This window comes from Spodoptera frugiperda, chromosome 15, assembly GCF_023101765.2.
Source record: "Spodoptera frugiperda isolate SF20-4 chromosome 15, AGI-APGP_CSIRO_Sfru_2.0, whole genome shotgun sequence".
In the NCBI taxonomy this organism is placed as follows: domain Eukaryota; kingdom Metazoa; phylum Arthropoda; class Insecta; order Lepidoptera; family Noctuidae; genus Spodoptera; species Spodoptera frugiperda.
In genome coordinates this window covers 5566191-5592524 of record NC_064226.1, presented here as the reverse complement: position 1 = coordinate 5592524, position 26334 = coordinate 5566191, and the positions used below count along the sequence as shown (strand labels likewise).

Genomic DNA, 26334 nt, shown 5'->3' with positions numbered 1-26334 from the left:
CTGGTTCACTACACAATTGTGCCTACCTGAAAGGGTAGAAGAAAATTTCGTGGATGAAAAGCTAAAATCGATTTTGACGGTTTTTAGAATCATTTTCTTAAGTTTAGGAGATCTAGAGTGCTAATTGAGTTTTTCTATAATCATACTATAATATTATAAATGTAAAAGTTTGTTTGTATGGTTGTTTGCGCGTCAATCACACTGAAACTACTGAACTTTTCAGATCATCAGTAAATAAATGAAAATTGTTTAAAAAACTATAAGGTCACGAAACTTCCTTTTCAAAAATTTACCACGTTTATTTCTTAAAAAAATTAACTCTGAAATATTTAGAATACTATGTTGTGCTTCTCTACATCACAATTTCTCTTACATTTCATTTAAAAATATAAAAAGTTCTACAGGTCATAAGTACTTATTTAATGTCTACCCCATACCTCATCCCTAAATGCGGGTCATATCATCAACTGTAGGAAAAGGGCCTTCCCTCTTGTCGTCAGACTCACCAGGAAAAATACGTCATCAATTTTACCATCCGACCATTTATCTTTCTTTAAATAGATATAGGAAAAACGTTAAAATGATTTCTTTTTCTTGATATTAGGTTCTATTATACGAATGTGTACTCTATGTTAATATTCGGAAAGTGTAAGTTTGTATATTTGTTACACTATAATATAAAAAAGGAAAAGAGATCTTTGTATGTGTGTGTTATTTTATTAATTATGTAATGCTGTAGAAGACAATTCGATTACGTCATTGTGGCACGTGATTTTTGTAAATTAATGCAAAACAGTCTTTGACATAATATTATGTATCACAAAAAATTGCTCATTATTGAATGGACATAGATAAAAAGTTTAAAATTATTATCTTGTAATAGATTTCGATTTAAAATTAGATTATTTTATTCCGGTAAGTATCTGGTTTCTGTTTGAGAATTCGTGGCCAAATATAGTTCTAAAAAGACGTAGTCTATTTTGTGTGGCTTCTAAATAAAATTTTTGATTTTAGTGAGACGCGTATTTATTACAAATCTCCAGTAAATCTTATAAACTCCAAAGATGAGGCTTAGACTATGAGCTCTGGGAAGGAAAAATAATATGTGGATCTGGAAGAATATTGAGGATACTAATAATTATTATGTTTTTCGGTTTACTCACGTAATTATTTGACGAGGAACTCGACTAGTTTCAAGCCATGCTAGAGGCTCATATTTATGAACAGCATTCATAAGGATACTATTATTAGGCAACGCTTCAGATCTAACTAGTGAAGCGCATTAACCGACATTTGCATCACAATTTTAAATAAATAAATTACATATAAAATCAAGCTCATTACGGTTCTGCGGTATGACTTACGGGAATCAGCTATCAATACAAAAATTACAGGTCTGTATCGGCTATCAATCATCGACCATTGGTTAACCAACAATCAGTTTAGCCGCAAACCACTAATATCGTATCCACATCACTAGACTCGATGACTGCACGCATTGCTAGGGCGGACACGTCATCTCATTACCGGCTTTATTGCAGTGTAAATGTAAATAATTGATGCTTTCCACGGAATCCAGAGTAAATGGAATGCTAAATGAGTTTCGTTACATTTGGCTTTTTAGATTAACAACTATTAAATTCCCACTTCAGAGCACTTAGAAGGCGGCCGTTGCCGCCGTCACCCACGTCACACTTAAAAATAGTGTTTCAAGTATCCATGGGCGGCGGCAATCGTCTGCTCGTTTACCAGCTTATTCCATAAAAAAACTACTGGAAAATGCATAGAAAGACAATACAAGCATGGATCAAAGAGCAATAATAATCCGTTTTCTTTCTTTATTTATCACAAACTCTTACCTAGTACCAGAAAAAATTATGATAAACCCATAAAGCCCATCACAAATTGAAAACCACATTTCACTTGAAAGTTTCACTTGACACTCTGTAACTTACTCCTCAATGACAAACGGTATGGCTGTTCTATTCATAGAATATGGCGCGTCGAGGGTAGGACTTCGTCCATTGCGGGCTCAGACGGCCGTAGGCGTTAGCCCCAAACGTCCCGAACAATTGTTCGTTAATTGTTCCTACTTGCTCCCGTCAGTTACAAGGATGTAACCATCCGACAACCTTGACATTTGCAATCGATTTTATTAAACCTCCTGATTTAATTAACAAAGACAGTTTTGTATCGATACAAAATTAGATTCGATTTATTTTGTCATCTCAATAAGTTCGGATTATGCGATTATCTGATTAAGTTATAATTCTTTTTGTGACATGTTAATGTTCAGGATTAAAGGTTCTCTTTCTCATAAAATGTCAAATTATAGAGTGTTTTTTATGTCGCATGTGCAAAATGAGACTGCACGGTGGCTGCATTGGCAACCGGCTGTATTAATTAGTTTAATATATCACAAAATATATAAATAGATATACAATAAGTAAGTATACGTAAGTATTTATACATTTAACACTTTATTTTTATTTATTTATTGACTCAGATATATTTAATGATAACTTCAACTATACCTTAGTAACTGGCTTACAAAGCAATTTAAGGACTATTGTTAACTTTGAAGTAATCGTTAATGTACAAAATACAATAGTAATACAATATAGATAAGGCGTTAAAGCTTCTACTAACTACTTAATATAAGTCAGAATCTGAAAAAAAACTTTACTACTTATCCATGTCTATAATTTGCCTTATATAAACAAATATTTTCTAAGTAAAAACGCTCTGTACATCACAAAACTTTTACAATATTTCTTTGTTCATTCATACTAGTTAATATTGTACAGCAGTTTCTTGATTCCTTGTTTCTTTAGTTGAAAGTTTTGAAGTCGGAAGTTTTATCATAAGAAATCCACGTGGCTTAGTCTTGAATCCGGCCGGAGCTCTGCATTTTCTGCAATGAAAAGATAATGAAGGAGATAAGTGTTTTGTAGTTTGAGAAAAACAATTGCTAAGGACTGGGTTAAGTATTACTTTGGTCATTAATTGGTTTTGTCATGTTATCCGTCTTAAAATGGAAAAATTAAATCAAAGTGAGATACCTATAGTTTTTTTAAACGTTGCTTCGCCCTCATTCCCTTGGAATTAAAAGTATAATCATCACCCAATTTACCTCATACACTGTCTGTATACCAACTTTCATCAAAATCGGTTCAGTAGTTCAGCTTGTTTGACGGAAAATCATATAAACTTTCACGTTTATTATATCGACGGCCCCTACGTAAACTATCGAAACTACAAAACCTCTACTTTACAGGAGAGCGATTCTAAGTTTCGATTTAGATTTTTGTTAAACATGAAATTCGTATATTCAATATTACCAGTATATCTAACGTGGAAAATATTAGTGTTTTATACTAGCTACTGTAGTTTTTCATAATTATCATACTTTTTGTAATATTACACATTCGATACTTTTCTTGGTTAGTTCTGGTTAGTTTTTTATCGAATGTGCCCGTTTCGATAGTGTTCTATGACATAAGATTTTAATCTACTATCGAATGTGCCCGTTTCAGTACTTTTCCACGACAAGTATCTCTAGTAAACTATTGAATGTGGTACTTTCGATTGTATTCATTGTTACATTGCTCAAGTCAAGGTAACATAAGACTAATTTCGATAGGAGATACCTTCCAACTGTTTATTTATGTCAAGCTTTGACTGCTATTTTTTCTGGGGAATTAGTGACAAATGAAGAAAATCAATCAAATATTGTTAATCAAGCAATTTGTATTAAAAAATAAAGAACTTAAAAACGTAGTAATTGCACGGTTTTGCACTAAAGTTGAATCGAACTTCTGCCGCCCTTCACTCCCACCTCTCCTGGGGCCTAACGACACTGGCACACACCGCGGTAGAGAAAACAAACCTGTTTGCTTCTCTATTTGCGGAATCTTCACGTCTTGATACTGGTGGCGCTTTGCCTCCTTCTCTCCATAGAGTTTGCGAGACGAATATGTCAAAAATTCGCATCCGATAGAAGGAGGTATATAAGACGTTGCGTAATCTTGACGTGAACAAGGCCAGTGAACCCGACGGAATCTCAGCCGTGGTTTTAAAAACCTGTGCGCCTGAGACTGGTCAAGTGCCGGTTGCATGGAAGCAGGCCAACGTGCAGCCTGTGCCCAAAAAAGGTAGTCGTGCCGACCCTAACAATTACCGACCAATCTCAGTCACGTCGGAACGTGTACTTAACAACAGGCTCCTGGCATACCTTAAAGGTAACGACCTCCTCAGCGATCAGCAGTATGGGTTTCGCCGCAACCGATCCACAGAAGGTCCCCTTCTTGCGTATGCCACCCACATTTGGAGCGAGGCCATCGAGAAGCACGGGGAGGCATTAGCGGTCTCACTCGATATATCGAAGGCCTTTGACAGGGTTTGGCACGACAGCCTTATCGGCAAGCTTCCTGCATATGGACTTCCCGCTGATCTGTGCAGATGGATTGCTGACTTCCTTAGGGGTCGGTCAATCCGAGTAGTCATTGATGACTACTCAGGGGACAGTACTTTCAGCAACGCTCTTTTTGCTGCATATCAACGACGAATTTGGGTATGCAGATGACAGCACAGTTGTTGAAAGGTATGTGTCCGATGCGCGGACTAGCGGAACACAGATCCAGTCTCTAAGAGAATCCATGGTCGAATGGTTGCACTCCTCCTTGAAGGCGGTCTCCGATTGGGGTGACGCCAACTTGTTCAAGTTCAATACAAAACCCAGGTGAGTCTATTCTCTGCCAAACGGAGCCAATTTCCGCTGACTCCTACTTTCCGAGATGTATCCGTTCCAATATCGGATCTTATTCTGGGCGTAACTCTATCGCCTACCCTAAACTTCGGCTCGTATACAAGGTGTAACAAAATACTACGCTAACATAAGTTAGACGTGTATAAAAAAATTTGACCAAATGTAACATTTTTTTGATGAATTACGTTTATATACGGCTAACTTGCGCTAAATCAAAAAATAGAAATAATTAAGGAAATATAAATATGAGATGTTACAATTAATAAATTAAATATTAAGCATACCAAATTTCAAAAAAGTATCATCAACGATGATGCGCTTGTGGAGGCCCGGCTTTAAAGCCTTTCCGTTTATTACCGGATACATTTCGGAAACGCCTCTACTGTAAAGTACGCTTTTTGAGTTAGCGTAGTATAAATTGCTGGTGTCGATCTATAAGAATGGTAAAGTTATGTGAGTACTTTATGAGTAAGTTATTCTGTAAAAAAAAGGTTTGGTTTGTTGGACAATAAAAATCTTGGACAGATTTAGGAGATGGAACGATTTCAGAATCGTTATACAGAAAATCCCCGTTTTTCTTTGTAAATATCATTTAAATATTTTCACTCTTCGTCGGTGAATTGACATCGCACAGGAGATGCTGAAAATCCAAACAAACATCGAAGTGAGATATAGATTTCTTGTAACGTTGCTTCGCCCTCGTTCCCCTGGAATTAAAAGTATAATCATCACTCAATTCAGCTCATACCCTGTCTGTATACCAAATTTCATCAAAACCCGAAACAGGCAGTTTCGTGTCTCGCTCGCGCAGCGCTGCCCGCGTATATCATCGAAAACGGCAGGTTCGATGTTTTAATGTGTTCATTTTATGCAGTTACGATTCTGTTCGATTGAAAAATAGTTGTAGGTATACAATTGGAACATAATTTATATATATAATAATAGATCTTTATCTCCACATACTATTAGTGCAATAAAATGAAAATGGCTTTTTTGCAGTTTCGATAGTTTACGTAGGGGCCGTCGATATTAGTGTGGATAGAAAGGGTAAATTTTGGAAACAGAAGAGATAATTGTATCTAAACAGACCTACGTAATACATAAGCAGGATTTTCCCGTATAAAGTTATATCGTCATCATTTTAAGATTTTATTCATATTTTGTCCTATGACAGAATGAATGTTATAGAGGAAATATTATTAACGAATTCCAAAAGTTTAAAGATCCGAAAAAAATATGGTGTAACAAATTAGCATGATAATGAGATAAACTAAACATCAATACTAAAAGAAAAATAATGTAAATTTTGATTATCATTTACATAATTATATAACGACTTTTATTTTCTTTGACAGTTGTGGCATAGTCATAGAAGAAACATCCTTGTTTTTCTAGTCAAAAAATTGGCTTATTCTTTGAACGAATCCAGTTTTTTTTAATTAGACACGTTTTAAGCTTTAGTTTTTTACTAGAAACGTTTTAATTTACACACAGATGATTATGTATTATAGTATGTTTTTTTAAATCTCACCTTATTTTGCTAGAATCTGATTACGTCAAAAGATTTTGGACTCAATTACACCCATTTCATTAATAACACCCAATTTTCACCACATATTTGATTTGTCACATGTGAAGAAACAAGCATTTTACTAACAATTAATGTAATTTTTTTTTAAATCCGCACTTTTATCATTAGGAAATATAAAAAAACAACTTCTCTAACTTAACAATCCAAGAATCGAACATACTAAAAATCCTCCTATCTAATTCTACTTAACCGAATAAAAGTCTTAATTTTTTATAACACAATACAAATGTATCGAAGATTGAATTGATATCGAATGAGGTAGCGTGAAGTATCTGATTACTCATCCACGGCTTTAACCTTTGACGTCCAACGGCGTGTAACATATTATTATAATAGAAAATAAAACCTGGTCAAGTGCGAGTTGACCGGCATTGTTCAACGGTATTGCAGTTCATTCAGGTTTCTAGAACATAGCTGTTGGTTTTGTTATTTATAGGTTAGGAATTACATCATGTGTTTTTGGATGTAGGTTGGAGGTAGGTATAGTGTGTTTACTTTTCATTAAAGTGTATTTCTTGTTCCATTTTTGTTAAAGCGGGACTAAATAGTTACCAAATCCAAATAAAAAAATGGTATAAGGCATTTATAATCACTGTCAACTGCAGGTGCTTGCAGCCCTTCGATCAAATGGGTTGCCGGCCTTTTGGAAAAAAGTGCATATTATGGCTGAATTTGAAGGTTTTGGTTATCGAACATACCTTTCTTTCCTCTCTTCTAAGGTTTTCAAGAGACTGTGGCACATACATACTTACTTATCATACATAGTTAAATTACACGCATAACATTATAAACACCATTCCATTAACCCATTCAACTACCAACAACGACAACAACAAAGATAAACTACCAATTTTCACTCAACAAATCACAAACTACATTCATTTTCCAATCAAAGGATCAAAAGGACAATGCACCCGAAACGGGCCTAACGTACATTCAAAGAAATCAAAACGAAAGGAAATGTGAACATAATAGTACATGTTCAGTCGGCATGACTGCTGGATCCCGGCGGAAACGGATGCCGTGTTAATTGGATATGTCAGATGCCTCTGGCTTTCACGCCCCGAGATAGTTTCCCTAGTTGTGCTTACAAGACATTAATTATTAGGAACTCGTCTGAACGCTGTCACTAGTTCACTGCATGAGGCTTGCTTGTGTGTGAATTATTTTTTTTTTTTTGATATTGCTGGTGGTAGTGGTTTTTTGATTTTAGAGCAAATATTTTATGACTAAGGTTCGCGTACTAACAAATTAGAGTTTGTGTTAATTACGTTTCAATACGTAAAACACGTGTTAAAGTGCGAACCTCCATTTTTTAAGTCGGGTATTATACCTAAAGCCTTTTCCTAAGTCTGAATAATACTATGCTGAAAACTTCATCAAAATCGGTTCAGCTAAACGCGAGATAATCACGCATAAACATACATACATATGTAAAAGTTAAACTGAGAATCTCCTTATTTTCAAGTTGGTTAAAATAATCAGAATCTAAGTGCAACACCGACTAAGACTGTCTTTCATTCCATATTGATAGAATGAATAAAAATTAAGCAGTGTTTTGCGTCTCAAATAAAGAAGAACGTACCACAAGACTTTCAATTTATTCTTATTTCAATTTTGAGCATACAAAATTAATACAATTACGAAATGACTGGTCATCGCTCATACTCCTGACCGTTTGAGATAAAAACAAAATAATACAAAAACCGAAAGTAATCACCGAGTAAAATGCAATTTCGAAATGCTCATAACTTTAGCCACCATTATTAATTTTAATTTTCCTTGGAAGATTTTTAAATCGCAAAAGATACCTGTACCGAGTCTTTAAAAAAATGTTCCAACAGAATACGTTGTGAAGTTTTCTAGGTAAAGTAAATGATAATTATGTCAATACACAGTTACCTACAGTAGAATGTAACTGAATTTAAACCTACAAATACAACAAAAGACTGTGTGACTTCGAGTGGTGTCAATGTACGGTTATTGAATACGTGATCCACCCTGACAGCGATACCTATTGACCAGATAGATTTAAACGATAACCTCATTTCTCTAATTCATAACTGTAGGTAAAAAAGCCATCATATCTTAATTGAGTGGGTAGAATTTAAAACGAAAAAATCAGCCATAAAGATGTGACCCCTCTGATATGAACGGTATCATTCAAGTGAAGAACAAAAAATTCGAGAATGAATTTGAAACTTCAAATGAGCAGCTAGATGGTATCAATTCGAACGGAGATTTATTCGCTGTTGATGGATTTGAACACACATCTCAAGATAATACGAAAAAGGAAATCAAGTTTACAAAATTTCATCTAAATGTTCTTTAAATAAACGAAGTAAAGACCTGAGGAGTAATATTTCAGCGTATATCTCATGGAGGAATCTCCTGATATACCTTAAGTAATGCTGCCGCTTAAGACTTGTGACTGACAGGATTGATTGATGGCTGAGTTGAACCGACAAATTCACTCCGTTTCCAAATGCAAAAGTTTACAGGGAAGCGGGAAATATTTTAGCTTGGACCGTTTTAAGTTTTTAATGCATGACGCTATGTGATTCTTGTTTTGAAGACAAAAACAAAGTTAAATGAATAAGAATCTTAAGCTGTTATCTTAAAATGTCAATAACCGTGTTAAAAATCAAAAACTAAAGTTTGCATAATTTTCGATCGATTTAAATGTCTAGATCTAGTATTATCTATGAAACATAAAATAAAAATAGCATGACTAACAAATTCTCGAAATTAAGATCATCAAAACAAAAGCAGATGTTTACTATGCGACATCTCTTTGAAAAATAACTTTAATATAAATAAATAATGACAATGACTCACGTAAAAAAAATTAAGATTAAAAATGTATAAAGCATAACAATAAAGATATATTTTCAAAATTTCCCAATATCATCAATATGTATCCGGCTGTCTTTATTTTACTCTCGTCACAGACATCGGAACGTCACAGATGACCTCAACCATTGACGTGACGTCAAGATCAACTCATCTTTTGATCGAACTGTCCTTTGTATGTCATTTTAAACGTAAGATACTGAGAACAATAACATTAATATGAGTATAAAATCCCAGTGATCATGTTTTCTGCTTTAAATAAAAGATTAAATAATTTTAGTCTTTCTTTTTATGCGATTTTATTACGTATCTATTTAGCTATAAGCGTGATTGTGTAGCATGATAAGATCTTGGGTTTTCTAAGTTCCCCTAAGCAAGCAAAGGTTATACAGGTGTATAAAAATGTCTGAAACAATAGTTCTAGTGCGTTATTAGGACCACATGCAGATATTCAGGTATGCGGATGAAACAGACAAGTCATTTTTCAACGACAGATTTCGTGACACGACAATCTTCAACACTGGAATGCAACCGTCACAAACACACGTGTATCCTCTTCCTGGAGTTCCTAGTCTTATGGTATCTACATAGATGATACATGATATAGAAAGACTTTTGTTCCCTGAAGATGTTAATAAAGATACCTACATAAACCTATTTCTTAAATGTTACTTTGAAAATTGCAAGACCCTTGTGATAATTGCCTTTGCACTAAGGTGGTTTACATCCTATTTCCCCGACTTCTCTCTATTCTTTTAGGGTAATTAGGGATAAGGCTGTACCTTTGGCGCGGTGGTTGGGCAACTGGCTGCCGAGCAACGTGTAGTGGGTTCGATTCGTGCACTCTATGCGATACAGAAATTATATGTTTGTAAAATGCACCCACGACACAGGAGAAAATACGTGTGGGGAAATTGGTTTAAAAAACCCTCTCATTATCCTCATTCGTAAATCCCCTAGCATTCATTATTTTTTATAAACAATGATAAAACTAATGTTTACTCGTACTTAAGTGACGTTAGCTAATAAAATATGGTGTTTTAGTGCGAGATGCGACAGAAACCATTATCAGGTTTCTTGGGAGTACTTTGTAGGTAACAAACGTGTGGGTTTAATGTAGTAAGTAGATAGGTATTATATTCGTATAATAAATGTATTTGTGGTCGAGAAATAGAACATTAGTTTATACATAGAGATTATTTGCAATATCAATATAATATGTAGATGCCAATGCATTAGCTTGTGATGTTTTTAATTGTTGACTTTTACTGAGCTTTGACTTGGCTCGATCTGAGAATAGAACTTGACACCTCTTAATCTGTTCCTAATTGTAAACTTTTAATTGACTGCTTCGTTGGTCGAGTGGTCGGAAGTGCGACTGCCGGACAAGGGGTCTCGGGTTTAATTCCCGGGTCAGGCAAAATATTACTGGGTTTTTTTCGGATTTTCAAAAAATTCTCAGTAGTAGCACGGAGTCTAGAATTGTGTCCAATATATCGACGCTGGAAAGGCAAAATGTATTAACCGCCATTATATGAATTGTTCAGTAGAGCGATTTGAAGTTTCAAATTTTGCAAAAAAAATCATAACTAATTAATTACTGGAGCTTTTTCATTGAAAATCAAAATAGTTATTACGAATAACGTTTACTATGAAATGTAATAATAGAAAATAATCTAGGTGTCTTCATGTCCAAGATTTTGGAGTTAATACAACGCAGGCCCATAATCTTGGTTAGGTAAAATTGACTTAAGTCAGTTAACCATACTCACCGTGTCCAGGTAAAACATGTTTTAACGAACAAAAAGCTGCATAAAATGAGCTAGAAAAAAGTGTTATATTCTTTAGGAAATTGACTTATGTGTAGATTTTATAATAATTGCCAATCTGTAAAATGTTTTATTGCGTTATTTTTTAGAAAAATGGAAAGGTAAAGAGTTTTAAAACCAATCTAGTTGTAAACTTAAGCAGATATAAATGACTTATCAATAGTTTGTTACTATCATGTACGCTTTATGAGCCAAAGTAAAAAAAATAATGGATTTAAAACAAAAAAATATATGAAAAAGTCTAAAATCACGGGTGTATTAACCGCCATCAAAATGCTCAAATTAAGGCGTGACATAGACCATTCGAAAGAGAAAAATCAGGCGATTCCAATGGTATATATAACTCATTTTCGACCAAAGTGGCGCTTAATACATTTTGCCTTTCCAGCGTCGATATGGTAATAGGCTCACCCCCTATTACATGGGACTTATAACAAAAATGGCGAAAAGTGGGTGTACATTGTACAATCATGGCATTACGTGCCGTAAAGTGCACCTCTGCCTACCTCTTCGGGGATAAAAGGCGTGACATTGCACCTTTTAATCGTTGTTTTACTTACCATTCAACTAACAGGACCACAACCAAAACCCTTCCCTTAAAAAGATAATACAAAAACCATACCAAAACCTAAAAACCCAATCACATTTTCAAACAAAATTAATTAACCCCAATTCAAATGCAATACTACCAATAGGTTACACACTCCTAACCTACAATTAAGCGAGTTGATTACGTAAACTCCAGTCATACAATAGGTCGGTTTAGTCATCCCACCTTCCCCCACATACAACGCACAAGATCTAAATGGGATATTAATGCAGTTGACTGTTATAATACTGAATTAATGCACACATTTCCACATTCCAGTAAAACTGGTAAGTGTGTTTACGTTTTGAAGTAATTCTAGTGTAATGAGCTTGATGCATGATGACTCTGATTACGTTCGTGGTATTTTCATGATGGTTCTGGATTATTTTTGTTTTTGATCGCAGATTTTGTTTGTTACGATTATAATGTATGTGTTTCTTTCTTATTTTAGTTAGTAGAAGAGTGGACCTATTGTTAAAATCTTTGTGTAAATTTCAAGATAAGTTTCAAAATATTTTGCCCCATGGTGCGGACTGCCTTGCGGGATACCGGGCTCCAGTTTTGAAAGCAGGAGTAGAAACGAGGTGGTGTTTACTTAGTAAGAGTCTAACACTCCCTCTCGCCTCGCTCAAGGCGGGAGACGTCATTGTTTGATTTTCCACCTTAAAAAAATGGGGGCGCCACAAATCTTTCGGTGTATACTATCTTCATTTCTTTCTATTCTCACTAATGCCATAGAGCTTAGATTTATGCATGATATATTTGAAATTAGATTTATTTAATCACTAGCTTCCGCCCGCGACTCCGTCCGCGCGGATGTCGGTCTTCGTCGTTTTGAGTAACTCTGACAATGACATTTTATAACTATCTATTGGACCCAAATACGGCGAGGCCCATAATAATTAAGGAAATCCCTCTTATGAGCTACTGCTGTTGAGCTCGCGTTCTGTAGGATAAAACTGAAAAATAAATGCGTGATTCCTGAACATATAGACAGACAGACAAAAAAACTTCACATATTTGGGTTTGGTATCGATCCAGTACCCCTATTATTTATTCTTTCAATATTTTCAATGTACAGAATTGAGCCTTCTACAGATTTATTATAATATGAATGAATGAAAGAATGAATGTATTATAAACGTAAGAGTAGACAAATATAATGAGAAAGCTCCGTACTGCTAAGCAATCGGGAGTTATACGTGTTATTGTGAGTCAACCATAAGAGATAGACATTTGCTGTCGTGGAATATTTTTTAAACAATTTTAAGGAGAACATTTCCGTGATACATTATTTCTGTGTAGCTTTAACCATTAAGGCTGCACACGCGACGGAAGCTTAAAAAATGGAGTAAGTTCTCCTGTTTTGCCAACATTTCCCTTCACTGCTCTGCTCCTATTGATCGTAGCGTGATGAAAAGTATACTATAACCTGCCCAGGAGTATGAAGAACAATTGTACCAAGTTTAATTTAAATCTGTCGAGTGGTTTTTATTTCTATAAAGAACATACAGACAGACAGACAGACAGACAGATAGACAGACAGACAGACAGACAAAAATTTTTCTGATTGCATTTTTGGCGTCAGTATCGATCACTAATCACCCGCTGATAGTTATTTTGGAAATATATTTCATGTACAGAATTGACCTCTCTACAGATTTATTATAAGTATAGATTAGACCGATGCGTTTATCTAATGTACAAGTACAATTTTTCGCTTGTTATGATATAGGTTGCATTGTAAAATATAGAGAATCTATAGCTGAAAATCGGGCATATCTATGTATATAACTCCAATCTTTAAAAGTAACCTAAGAATTCCAAAGGTAAGTTAAGTTTTTCGAAGCCTTAGTTATGTACTTCAGAATGTGACAGTTGTACTTTTTCCTTTATGGTATAAGCAGGTAAACGAGCAGACGGAGCATCTGATGGCAAGCAATCGCCGCCGACAATGGCCATCCGAAACACCAGTGGTGTTGCTGGCGTTGCTGGCCTTTTGGGGGTTAAGAATTTAAGGGTTGTTAGGGAATCGGAGATTAGGAAGTTTGGGAAGGGGGGTAACTGGACCTCCGGTAACCTCACTCACACAACGAAACACAACGCAAGCGTTCTTTCACGTCGGTTTTTTGTGAGTCCTCTCTCCCACCCAACAGGAATATTTTTAGTTATTCTTACCGCAAATTGAAAATCATTCAAACAATTACCATTAAAACCCTTTATTATATCGTAAAAATACCAACAATTATCTTTATGAGAGACCTGGCTTAGTCAAGATCGTAAATAATAAAAAGAATTTTAACGCCTCGACCCTTATCTTAGGAGACTAAAAAAAGTTATTTAGTGCTCGATTTGTTGACCAATAGCGTCTCAGCAATTTAATCTTACGACTCTCATATACCCGGATACGAATTCCCCAATCAAGGGAGTATTCAGGCTTGTTCGAAATCGGACGCGTGGGTTTTGTGAGCTGGCCAAGGAGTAGTGTCGGAATGGAGTGTTAAAGGTTGAATGTGCATTTTTTAAGTTTTGCGACGATGTGCATTCGCATTTTTTAGATTTTGCGGAGTGACACTGACCAAAAAAATTTTTTTTTTCATATTTACACTATAATTTATTCTTAACATTCAATGGGATAAAACATATTCATTCGGGATTAAATATTGCTTAGCATAGTTTGCAAAGTTTAAGTCTAAGTGTAAATAGGACCATTTATTCTGTTTTTAAACAAGGATGAACCAATTTTTTTTAACTAAGCTATACGAGCTGTCCGTCGTTATTATTCTATGTATTTTATTAATAAACTACACGTGTAAAATAAAATTATGTTAACGTAAATACAGTCTTTGTAAGTTTCTTATCATTTATTTTGTAATTTACATAAATACTTATATAATTATGACGATTGCAATGATCATAAGTAAAACGTTATAAATATACGTTGAGTCTCTACGTATTAATAACGACCACTGTTTTGAGACGTCATTAAACGAAGAATGGATTAGATCATATTATTAATTTAGATTAGAAGTGATCACTCCATTACCTACCAAATCCGTGTCTAAAATCATAAATCACGCATTTATTTCGTGAGGCACGGACCGTTGCGGCATCGGGACGTGCTTATCTGTTATTTGCAGCGAAAACGCAGCGTTCGCGCAGCGGTTTTCACCAGCATGTTGATAAATATTGGGCTACACTAGATATAATGGTCGTGGTTGCTTGATTGTCCATCGAGTACGGTAAATCTAACGCTAAGTGTGGTACTAATGTCCGGTGTACACGAGTTATTGCTTAATCCACTGGATTTATGCCAATAGCCAATAGATGCTCTGTACAAAGTTTCAAACCAAAGTCGTTTGTGTTATGAAACCGATTGTATGTAACTTTTCTCACAATTTCCACGAATTTTCAGTGACGATATTGTGGAGGTGTGACTGGTAAAGTATTGTATATTTTCTGACGGTTCCAAGAATTCTAATAACTCCTTACTTAGGTAAATGAATTGAAACGTTTCTCAGGAAATGATTTCGATGTATTTATGGAAGAAGATATTTTTATAGACTCCATTAGAGCATACCTTGAAAGGTGATGGTTTATTAACTTATTCGTAAGTATTCTTCGCATTCTAATTTACCTATTTGATCCATCTGCAATGCTTTTATTATCATACAATATCGGCATTATCGAGGGGGGAAAATCATCCAATGACTTTTCTTGCCTTGGGTGAGGCGAGAGGGAGTGTCAGACTCTTACTGACTAAAAACCACCCCGTTCCTACTCCTGTTTTTGAGCCGGAGCCTCGGTAACCCCCGTCTACAGATCCGGATAAGATATTAGCTAGAATTCTAAATCATATGCTAATACTAAGAGTTTTGACAATATACCCAACTCATAAATCAAACTACATACATACTTGAGACCGTAACGTCGCGTCGGTCAGCGGACGCACTTATGGCAATCACAACCAATCAATAAAACAACTATGCAATATACATCCTCAATTTATGATCCAAATCGATAAAGCACATCAAGGCTTGAGACTAATAAAATAAAAATGCCAACAGGATATCAGAAACACCTAATATTTTGAGTGAATAAACTTGTTTACATTTGGGAATGTCGTTCAATATTAACATTTATCTCTAAAAATCTCCAAATTAGTCTAGATATTTCAAATATCGGTTGCTAATTAGTCAAATGATATACTTAATGTGTTATAAATATTTTTTTATATCTTAATTTTGTTAATTGACTGTGTTATTGCCTGAGTCGTATCAGTGACGAACAATGAAACTGTTTATTTTCGGTTTGGGCACAGGGTTTTTTGATCTTATTCGTAATTCTTAGTTTTTTATGGTATAAACTGAACTGGTAAACGAACAAATGAATCACCTGCTGGAAAGCAATCGCCACCGTCCATGGACACCCGAAACATCAGAGGCGTTACAAGTGCGTTGCCAGCCTTTAGGTTTTTAGAATTTAAAGGTTATTGGGGAGTCGAGGATTGGAAAGATTGAAGAAGAGCTAAGTTTTTAAAGACTTGTTTGATGCAGGTGGCTTGTCGTTAATGATGATGGTGAAGTACTTGTTTAGCTATGGATATTCATCCCATATATTAACATAGGTATGAATATAATACAGGATCTTGTGTAACGAACTAGTTCTAAACTAGTCAGCATCTTTTTGACTATAAGTACCCATGCAAATTATCAAGAAGAGAAGAAACGCACATTCTTTTTTAACATTATGTACTTATTAATGGAGATTTGTAACCATAATCCTAGGAAAAGAAAAAAGATAAATTGTCCCCATTCTGGACACTAACTAAACTGTCGTTCATAGGCGGTAAACTGCTCCTGTCGGTCATCAATCATTAGGGTATCAGTGAGCGAGTGAACGACTAAACGTGCACCGCTCGCCGTCATCCCTCCGTGCCTGACTTTGTGTGGCCCGCCTTATCTAATCGCTCTAGTTTTGTACCATTTCTAACTGTTTTTATTGGAGATATTTGTCAACCAATATAATCCATAAGTTCTTTTGGTAAAGTTACTCACATTTATTTTGTCTGGCGGAATAGACTTATTTAACTTTTTTAATGGGACAAGCCCGCCACAACCTTAGTAATAGCTGCAACTCCTGTAAGCCAGGATCTACAGTAGATACAACCATGAAAACACCAGAACATTGAAGTCCGGCGCGTCTCAGGGACATGAATGACTGTCTTGGATCCCGCAACGAAATTAATCAGAAGATATTATTAGAGGAGAAGAAAAAGATTAAAGTACCTATACTAAGGTCTCATATAATTTGCGAAATATGTTATTAATCTTCATAGCTCATATACATCACATGTCTTGCTAGCTCATAGTAAAACTTGGAGTACAATCCCAGATACTACTACAAAATACAGAGCCTCGTGCTTAGCAATTGTAATGCAATCCCAAAATCAACACTACCAATTCTACTAAATTCATCTTTACGAATAAGCAAACAAAATTCAATTTCCCTTACAGATTTTAATTAGGTGTTTAGATTTAATAATGTGTTTCTCGTACACGAGAGGTGTTCAAACAAGACGGGCTTATGGTAGTTCTGTAAACAGGGAACGCATCCATCAACAAGGCTTAATGGCTTATCCAAATCAATTAGAAACTTGAGGCTTATGTTCAGTATCAAATCGCATATATTCTATGTATATTATTACATTCATTCAAGGGTGCGTTTTGCTTGAAAGTGCGTGAAAATACATTTGGGATTTTGTGTAATTGCTTTACTAATGTGTTAATGATATCCCTGCAATAGATATATAGATACTATGGATGCTAAATGGAAAAAGAAAAATTGTCTGCTAGTCTACATTTCGAAATGAAGTCGGTTAAAAAGAGCCCATAACTATCAACAAAAAGACTTATTACTTGTGTATTAGGTAGCGTAGGATCTAATTTACTAAAAAAATATCAAATTAATCTTGTAACCTGCAGTCCTTAAATGTTTTTATATTATAATCCTAAAAATTGCCTACCTTAAACTTCTTCAACACTTAATTAATTAAAAAAAAGCTGATTCAACAATTAGGCTGTTCTCATTCTGTCTATGTAAGGTAACAATACATAGGTAGGTATATATACTAACTATGTACTGTTTAAGCAATGAATTGGACCTAAATTGACTCAATCTGAGTTCCAGATTGGGTTAATAGATAACTGCTTTAGATGACTCGTTAATTAGGTTCGGTATAAGTATGTAGGTTACCTAACCATAATTTTAAGACATCTAGCCATATTATAACAATTATCTAATATACGTACCTACAGTATAAAAGCTTACTAGGTAATTGCATCTTACTAGTTATGGCAAATTGGATTCTCCATAATGTGAACAGCCTTGAGCCTTAAACCTTTGTGCCAATAGTTAGGCACACAATCACATAAAAAAAATACTAATCTCCAAAAATCCGTTGCCTAAGCCCAATAATTAATTTATTGATATTGCGTCAAAAATATGCGAAATTTGCATAATATCGACATATGTCACTAAACTGGTGACGCTTGTCACCGTGAGGTTGCCTTCCTTGATCGCTTGATGAATGGATCAAGTCGCAGTGCTACCAACATACGAATTCAAACAACAACAGCGCTAGTTTCTATACAAGGAAGCGTTGAATCATCGATTTTTGTTTAGACTTTTATTAGTTCCAATTTTGGCCACCTGAACGGATAAGTTGGTTCAATAAACGTTCTAACAACACAAACAAGTCATTGGAATGTGATATTTAGAACATAATTATTCACAAAATATCCAATATATCTGTGTCCTAACACGACTTTGTAATAACCTATATAATTTTTATGATGTCTGCTTTAGTTATGTTTTCCTATATTTATGGGTTTCATAACAAAAGGTGGAATAATTTAGATGGGTTCGTTTTATTGGTACGTCTGAGAGATTTATAAGCACTAACATATTTTGTTGAAGTCCTAGGACAGACGGATCACAGACTGCGTAGCAAGAATATTGGCATGTATGGATATTGGGATTTATCGAGTCGTCAACATACCTATTCGCTGTATTCTCAATTCAATTCATTCTTAAGTAGGACATATTAAGCATTTGTCTAGAAGTCACGTAGATAATAGTCATAAATGTCTAACATATTTAGCCAATAGTAATCACAAATAAAGGATAGTCATGTCGTTAATAAAATTCCTATAGTGAATGTGCCTCGCATTTTAACATTAATGTCATTTCTATCATTCTGCTTTATTCGTTTAGAAAAATAATAATTTTCTCTTCTGATACCAGAAATTTTAAGTCAGATGAAGTTTAATTTTATAGCACGGCTGGTACCGTGGCTGAGCTATAATCAGCTTTTTTTTTTGAGGGGGAAAATCATCCAATGACTTCTCCCACCTTGGGCGAGGCGAGAGGGAGTGTCAGACTCTTACTAACTAAAAACCACCCCGTTCCTTCTCCTGCTTTTCGAGCCGGAGCCCCGGTAAACCCGCTAGGTAGTAGCTATAATCAGCTAGCGGGTTCGATCTCCGCACCGAACTACTCTTTGGGTGATCCACAAATTGTTGTTTCGGGTCTGGGTGTTAATTGTATATGAACTTATATGTTTGTAAACGCACTTAGGACACAGGAGACAATCCTAGTGTGAGTCAACTTTAATCAAAGGAATTTAATTTTAAAGTTTATACGAATTTGTTTAATGACAATTGCCTTAACATTTTTAGTGTTCTTATTTCAAACATTCCAAAATAAAACGGCCCTACAACCAGCCTGCTCTTTACAGATACAGTAAAACCAATTACAATTGCCATACAAATATAAGCTTTATTATCTTGGGATTTAAAACTAACATAATCCACTCGATTCCAACTCGTATAAAGTACTTAATTGAATTAAATTTCACATTCCCGAAGTCGTAACGTCCAAATGACCGTCATATATATGAATACCAATAGTTATTCCATTATAATTGATTAAAACTGATCTACTGAATGGGAATTCAAATTAAGTAATAGAAGTTAATGAAACTAAGTTATGGACGTAGATAGTGGCTTTAACCTACATACATAATAATGAGGATTTGTGTTTGTATACTAATTTTCGTAGTTTATTAGGCTAAATAGTTTGTTTTTTAACTTAATATTGCTCTAATTTAAATTTGATCATTTAAATGGTTTTAAGGACGATTGTTGTTTAGTTCGATTCCAAATAAAGCAAAATTGAGCAGTTATTGAGAAAAAAAAGATTTTCTGAACAAAATCTACTAAAGAATAGTTTAAGTAATAATTTTATGTATAATGTACGGCAATATAAAGATTAAAATATTGAGTAACACTCAAACTTTAAGTGACCATTAGGTAAAATATGGATCAAATAAAAAAAATGGTAATAAATATTTTACGAGATAAGAAAACTGCACATCTGTATTTAATATTGTGCAATAATTATTACTATTTCAGAGTATAATATTGTATCAGGAAAAATATGCCTAATAAGAATTCGTTTGTAATAAATTAACAATGCAACTCACATTGACAATATCCAGATGAATTTAGTAATGAGAAAGTTTTACATCAACTTATATTCTCAAGTTCAGTGTACTTACCTTTTAAGTTAAAACCAAGCGTAATCACGTACAAAATAAGAACGGCATACAGTAAGGCATATCAACATTAAAATATCATAAAATTAAAACTAAAATAATAAGAAATTGCCCGAGTCTCCCGGGAAGTCGTAAAAAAGAGCTGAAAATATCTCGTGCGAGATACCATCTGTTGTACAATGTATTGGATTAAATGCTTAGATAGACAAAAGTGTACACAGGGGAATCGCAAAACATCTGATGTCTCGAGCTAGTAAGGAAAGTTAAGTCTCAAGAAACAGATTAAGAAAGTGCTGTTTCTATATTTTATTTAGTCCAAGTAACTAGTTTAATAGTTTTTCAGGTGGTTCATAGCATAAATGACACTCTAATACTGTAATAGTAATTAACTTCTTGTGATGAGGCATTTAAGATGAAAAGAAGCTTAAAAGTTTCTCAAGGCGTGGAATGGAAGTTATACACACATTGTCACGCCTTTTATCCCCTAAGGGGTAGGCAGAGGTGCACATTACGGCACGTAATGCCACTATACACAAGTAATAGCGGATGAGCCAAAAAAGTCCAATAATACTATGCCCGACCTGGGAATCGAACCCGAGACCCCTTGTCCAACAGTCGCACTTCCGATCACTCGACCAACGAGGCAGTCGTGGAAGTTATATAATAGTTTAAAATTGCCTAAATAGGTAGTAGATAGGTGAAAGTTAATTTAAAACGTGATATCAGACAAAAACGGATTGGAATAAAGCTAAAATAAACAAACAATAAATATAAACAAAGGCTACTGACTTGACAAAGGCACTAATATTCGTGTAAAATTTTTTGCTCGCATAAATTGATTTGAAGCTCGCAGTTGTTTAAGGTATCAATAAAGATATTTTAATGGTGCCATCAATATTATTTGAAATGGATTTTTAGAAAAAAATATGAAACGAAGTGGGATGGTCTCCTTACATGTTCAATCGATAATACAAGACAAAGGAATGTGGAATTTGGCAAATTTAGTGCGGTTCAAGTGGCGCTAGTGTCGAATTATAGTGCCATTGAGTTCGGTCTTAATTTTAGTTCCAATTTTATCCGCTATAGTACATTTTAGGTTCAGTATCTATCTTGTGCTATTTATTTTTTTAATATTGTCAACGTGCAGAAGTATCGAATTATAGTACATAGTAGGTACTGAGTTCAGTCTTAATTTTAGTTCCAATGTAATCCGTCTGAATAACTAAGTTGGTGTTAGAACACTGTGTCAAAAATACCATAAAAATAAAGTAAACATGTCGGAATGCTAGTAACTTATCAACGCCTACGTGTAAGGCTTGTTTTGAATTCTGCTCCAGTTTTTAAGTATTCTTATTGTTTCTGTAACGATATCCGTTTCAAAATACGATGCATATTTTAGAAACTTATGACTTTAAAAGTCAGTAATGGTTTGTTGTTTATTTTTAAGCTCAGGATTAGGTTTGAATGTGAACGACGTAGTATAATTTGGTTTAAATTTATCATATTAGTAGGTAGGTATAGAGTTGGTATACGCGGAGCTGCGGACTGCCTATACCGCGGCTCCGGCTCAAAAGCAGGAATAGGAACGGGGTGATTTTCAGTCAATAAGAGCCTGATTGGGTGATTTTTTCGCCCCTCAAAAAAATGTATAGAGTTAATACTATTCATAATTCGAAGTTATCAAAAGTGGCATATTTAGTATCTGTCTAAGACTTTAAGTAAAGTTTTGTCTAGTTCCAATATTAATCACTAGAGAACCAATAAACTAGTCATGAAACTAAGTTTAAATACGCCATCCGTGACACCAAAAGTGTGTCATTGTCTAAATCGCGCGTTCTCCATCAAAAATATTGATACCTGACCAAATACTCATAGATTGTTATTTATAATATCAGATAAAATTCTTACGTTATTGCCTGTGATTTATTTCGACGTCAAATTAATTCTCGATAACACGCTTAAGTGAAATCCTTTAGCAATGACATTAATTTTTGACAAAAAATCCGGTAGATAAGCTCAGATTTAATTGGCTAAACATTCCGGCGGATTCTTCTATGCAGTCACGTCATGTTCGATTGAGCCATCATTTTAATTTCCGCATGTTTCCAATGCTTTAAATGATCAATTAACATTCCTAGCAATACGTATTATCTGCATTTAAAAGAACATTTTGCTTGCAAAATTGATCTAAATATAATTTGCGTTACAAAAAAAGTAGCTAAAGGTTTCCGGAGCCCGAGATTCGTGTTGTTTTTTTTTTTAAACACAGCGAGTCTGAGGTCATCGCTTTTCGGCGGCCTTGCCCGGTCGCCGACCATCGATGACACTGCGACCCACGACATTTGCAGGCGAGCTCAACTTACAAGTTTAGCAGATGATACAAATCAAAACTTAACACCGTTACTTATGGTATAATTTTGAATGGAATTATCATTTCGGGGCGTAATGTAGGCGACTTAATGCTAATATTTATACGTTGAAATACCTAAAAGACATAAATTGGAGCAGTTGTTTAGAGATAAATGTTTCTGAGAGAATGTTCTAGAATGTTTTGTTGATAATCGTTTTATTTTTGTTTTTATTACAATAATTTTGTTTTTGATTCTTTATAACGTCTTCAATTTTGACTTTATTGAAAACTTGACAGTATTTCATTATGGACATTCAATTTTCGCGCACATAAAAGTTGTTATTAAATAAATATATTGCATGAATAATCCACATTAAACCCCAAGATTTGTCGTTACTGTGTAGATAACAAATTGTATGTTAACGAAAACTGAACAAACGAAAATAATTTAACAAAACTGTCTTGATAAAGCAAAAACCTTTTACAATAAAATAACATAAACAACATGAGTTGAAATTGAAAAGAAAAACATTATATTTATTCCATAAACGATTCTATAAATATCGCTCTGTACAGAAATGGATTTGTTTTTAAAAACAAAACGCGACACGTGTAGCCAAGTCTACACGTGAAAGATGGGTTTTAAATTAGAATATTTTACAATAAATTAGTACAGCAGTACAAAACATTGATTATGTAACTTTTGTTCTCGAATTTGCAATAACACAATAATCTAGCTCTTCCCAATTCCTATAGTAACTTCAGTACCCTTAGTACTAGTCTGCTTTACGTTTAAAGTAATCAAAATGAGAGGTCTAATTGGCCAGCTCGAATAAACCAACCAATCAGATCAGGGTACAGGTCATTCCCTCATGAACCTTTTACAGCTACCCTAAGAATCCGGAGCTGTGGACTACCTAGCGGGTTTACGAGGCTCCGACTCAAAAAGCAGGAGTAGGAACGGATTGGTTTTTAGTCAGTAAGAATCTGACACTCCCTCTCGCGGGTTTACCTAGGCTCCGGCTCGAAAAGCAGCGAAGTTTTAGTCAGTAAGAATCTGACACTCCCTCTCGCCTCGCTCAAGGCGAGAGAAGTCACTGGATGAATAAAACCCTTAAAAAACAAAAGCTACCCCAAGAAATATACGGTTTTCTGCGATCAGCAGATTCAACTGTGTGTTGTCTGTCACTCACTCAGTCACCAATACAGGAAGATATTTTTTAAATATTGATTAATTCATTAATTAATTTTATGTGAAAAAACTAGATTACTCGTATATTGAAACATCCTTTACTGTAAAGGTTAAATCATACAGGTAGCGACAAGTTTCGTGAATTAAGGAAAATTTTGATGATCTTTATGAGAAAAATATCGATCTAGTTTTCATGTTATTTACTTAATGCGCAAATACGTATATTTTAAACCCGTTTAAGTTTCGTTTTGTGAAATCCGCGGCCTCGGCAAGAAATAGGAGTTGGAGCTGGGTGGTATTTAGTCAAAATACAATGTGTTGGTGAAACCTATACCTATATTCTTAAGCAAATACAAGGTGACATAATACTGTAAACAATAAAGTCAAACTTTTGACCGACTACTGATATTTTTCTTTTTTTATATAAAAATGTTGTCCCGCACTAGGATTTTCTCATGTATCGTGGGTGCATTTACAAATTATACAAGTTCACATAAACGTGACACCCAGACCCGAAACAATTTGTAGATCACATCATTTGAAAATTTGTGGATACACATAGAGTTGCTCAGTGCGGGAATCGAACACGCTACACGCTGCGCCTGTTGCCCAGCCATCACATCTACATATACGTATTTCTATTTTGTGAAGATATTACAAATATTTTAATTTTATAGACAAATGTGTCGATAATAGAACAATAATATGCACTGCAGTCATAATTACTTGATCGTCTAATGACCTAGACCTTTTGATCTACAGTCTAGGTTCTAAGCACTGGCTGTTCATTGTAACCTGACTATTTTGATCTGACTATTGACGGGTATTGTTGCAATATTATGAGATATAGGTATCTGTTAGTAATACTATTATTATAAATAAATAGATTTTAGACATGTTCGAAACATCAATAGCGTCTCTAGAAGTGCGTTATCGATATCAGAAATTGAATGCTATTATAATATATTCATCTAATTTTATCGATATACAATGTGCACATCACTATTTTAGTGACGGATTTTATCAATATAACGATATTTCTTAACTTGTAAAAGGAGGACATACCCGTGTGATTTTGTCACCACTTAACTGAATGCCTTCTGTTATTGGGCTAATGTGGATTTTAATTTAAAAAGTTAGTAGGTAGGTATGTATTCTCAAGTTATGCCAAAGAAAGTAAAACGTAAAAACATACAGAAATCCAGCTTTGAGAGCTTCAAATCAAAGATCATCAAGAACGTCATTTATAATGGAAGAAACTTCGAATAAATTTAACTATTTTATTATTTTTAGACGCGCGAGTAGGACGTCAGACTACATGGACTCAAGAAGTTATGGCCGCATTTCTTATTTGGACTTGAAGTCATTAGTCACTGTACACGAATGCATTTTATTATCCGATCTTTCTCAGATCGAAAATACTTAAAAATCTCTGCCTCACTTTGGTACATTAACACATAACGGGTCCGCAGCCCGGTGCAACGAATATCGATGTCAGAAAATGAACACGAACTTAGAACAACAAACCGATTAATATTTTTTCCCATCTGACATGGAATCAATGATTGATATCTCACTCACTTGACTAATCCAAGCCTTTAGTGAGTTATGTTGGTCAATAATATGTACACTCGCAACGAATGGTGCGTTAATCAATGTTTACTGTTAGCATCGAAGGTTCAACCTTATAATTATCGCTCATTCAAACACAATAAATTATAAATACGTATGATTGATATTTCAATTTTGGACGCATAACTGTTTAGTGAATACGATGACCTGATGTTCTCAATGATTCAGAAAATCGTCATAATTCAAACAATAGATAAGGAATTCTGGCTTTTTAGACAAAAAATAAATGGCCTATTAGTTGGTTGTAATAAATCGGGCGCATTAATATTTGTCCGTCAGCAAGAACTGGGTATTGTTCAACTTGACACAGTTGATAGAGGATCTCACCGTTATGTTGTGGTGATATAGGTTCTCTTGATCTTTGCCCACAGAAGAGGTGTTACACCGTTAACTATTGTCGATTGTATCCCACATAACAATCCGTTCCGTTGACCACAAACCGGTGATACACCACTACCGATAAACTATCCGACAAAATTCACGCCTTGTTGTAAATTCTCCAAATATAGAAACAGTTTTCGATGAACACGTCATATTCCTGATAATATGGACTCATCCACATTCGCTGCACGATTCGAGTAAATGAGGATCATAAACAATAATCGAAATCGTAACGGTATTCGATATTTCAGAAATGTTCACAAACGGTCGGATATTAAAACGTTCAAATAAAATCACTATTACGGGTTTGCAAATTTCAGCGTTCGTTTGGAGTTAAAGCGCGGATCCGGCATCGCATCCAAAAAGAGTTCGATCGCGGTCCATTACCGAGAACAGGAATCTGTAAGAATGTTCGGAATGTGCCGGCTATTAATTTCGGTTCGCGGGCGGATGTCGCGAAGGCGTCGGCCGCGGCTGGCGTCTCGCGCAGGCGCCAACGAAAACCGCGGCGCGCCGCTTGCGCATAAATATC

At 34.8% G+C, this 26334-nt stretch overlaps 1 long non-coding RNA gene across 1 annotated transcript; it reads right to left on the bottom strand.

Moving 5' to 3' along the window:
- Positions 1-2726: 2726 nt before the first annotated feature.
- Positions 2727-26334, bottom strand: LOC126911533 (uncharacterized). Its single transcript, XR_007706034.1, has 2 exons — positions 25749-26334; positions 2727-2914 (listed from the first exon to the last, which is right to left on the bottom strand). It is a non-coding gene; the product is annotated as an uncharacterized LOC126911533 (long non-coding RNA).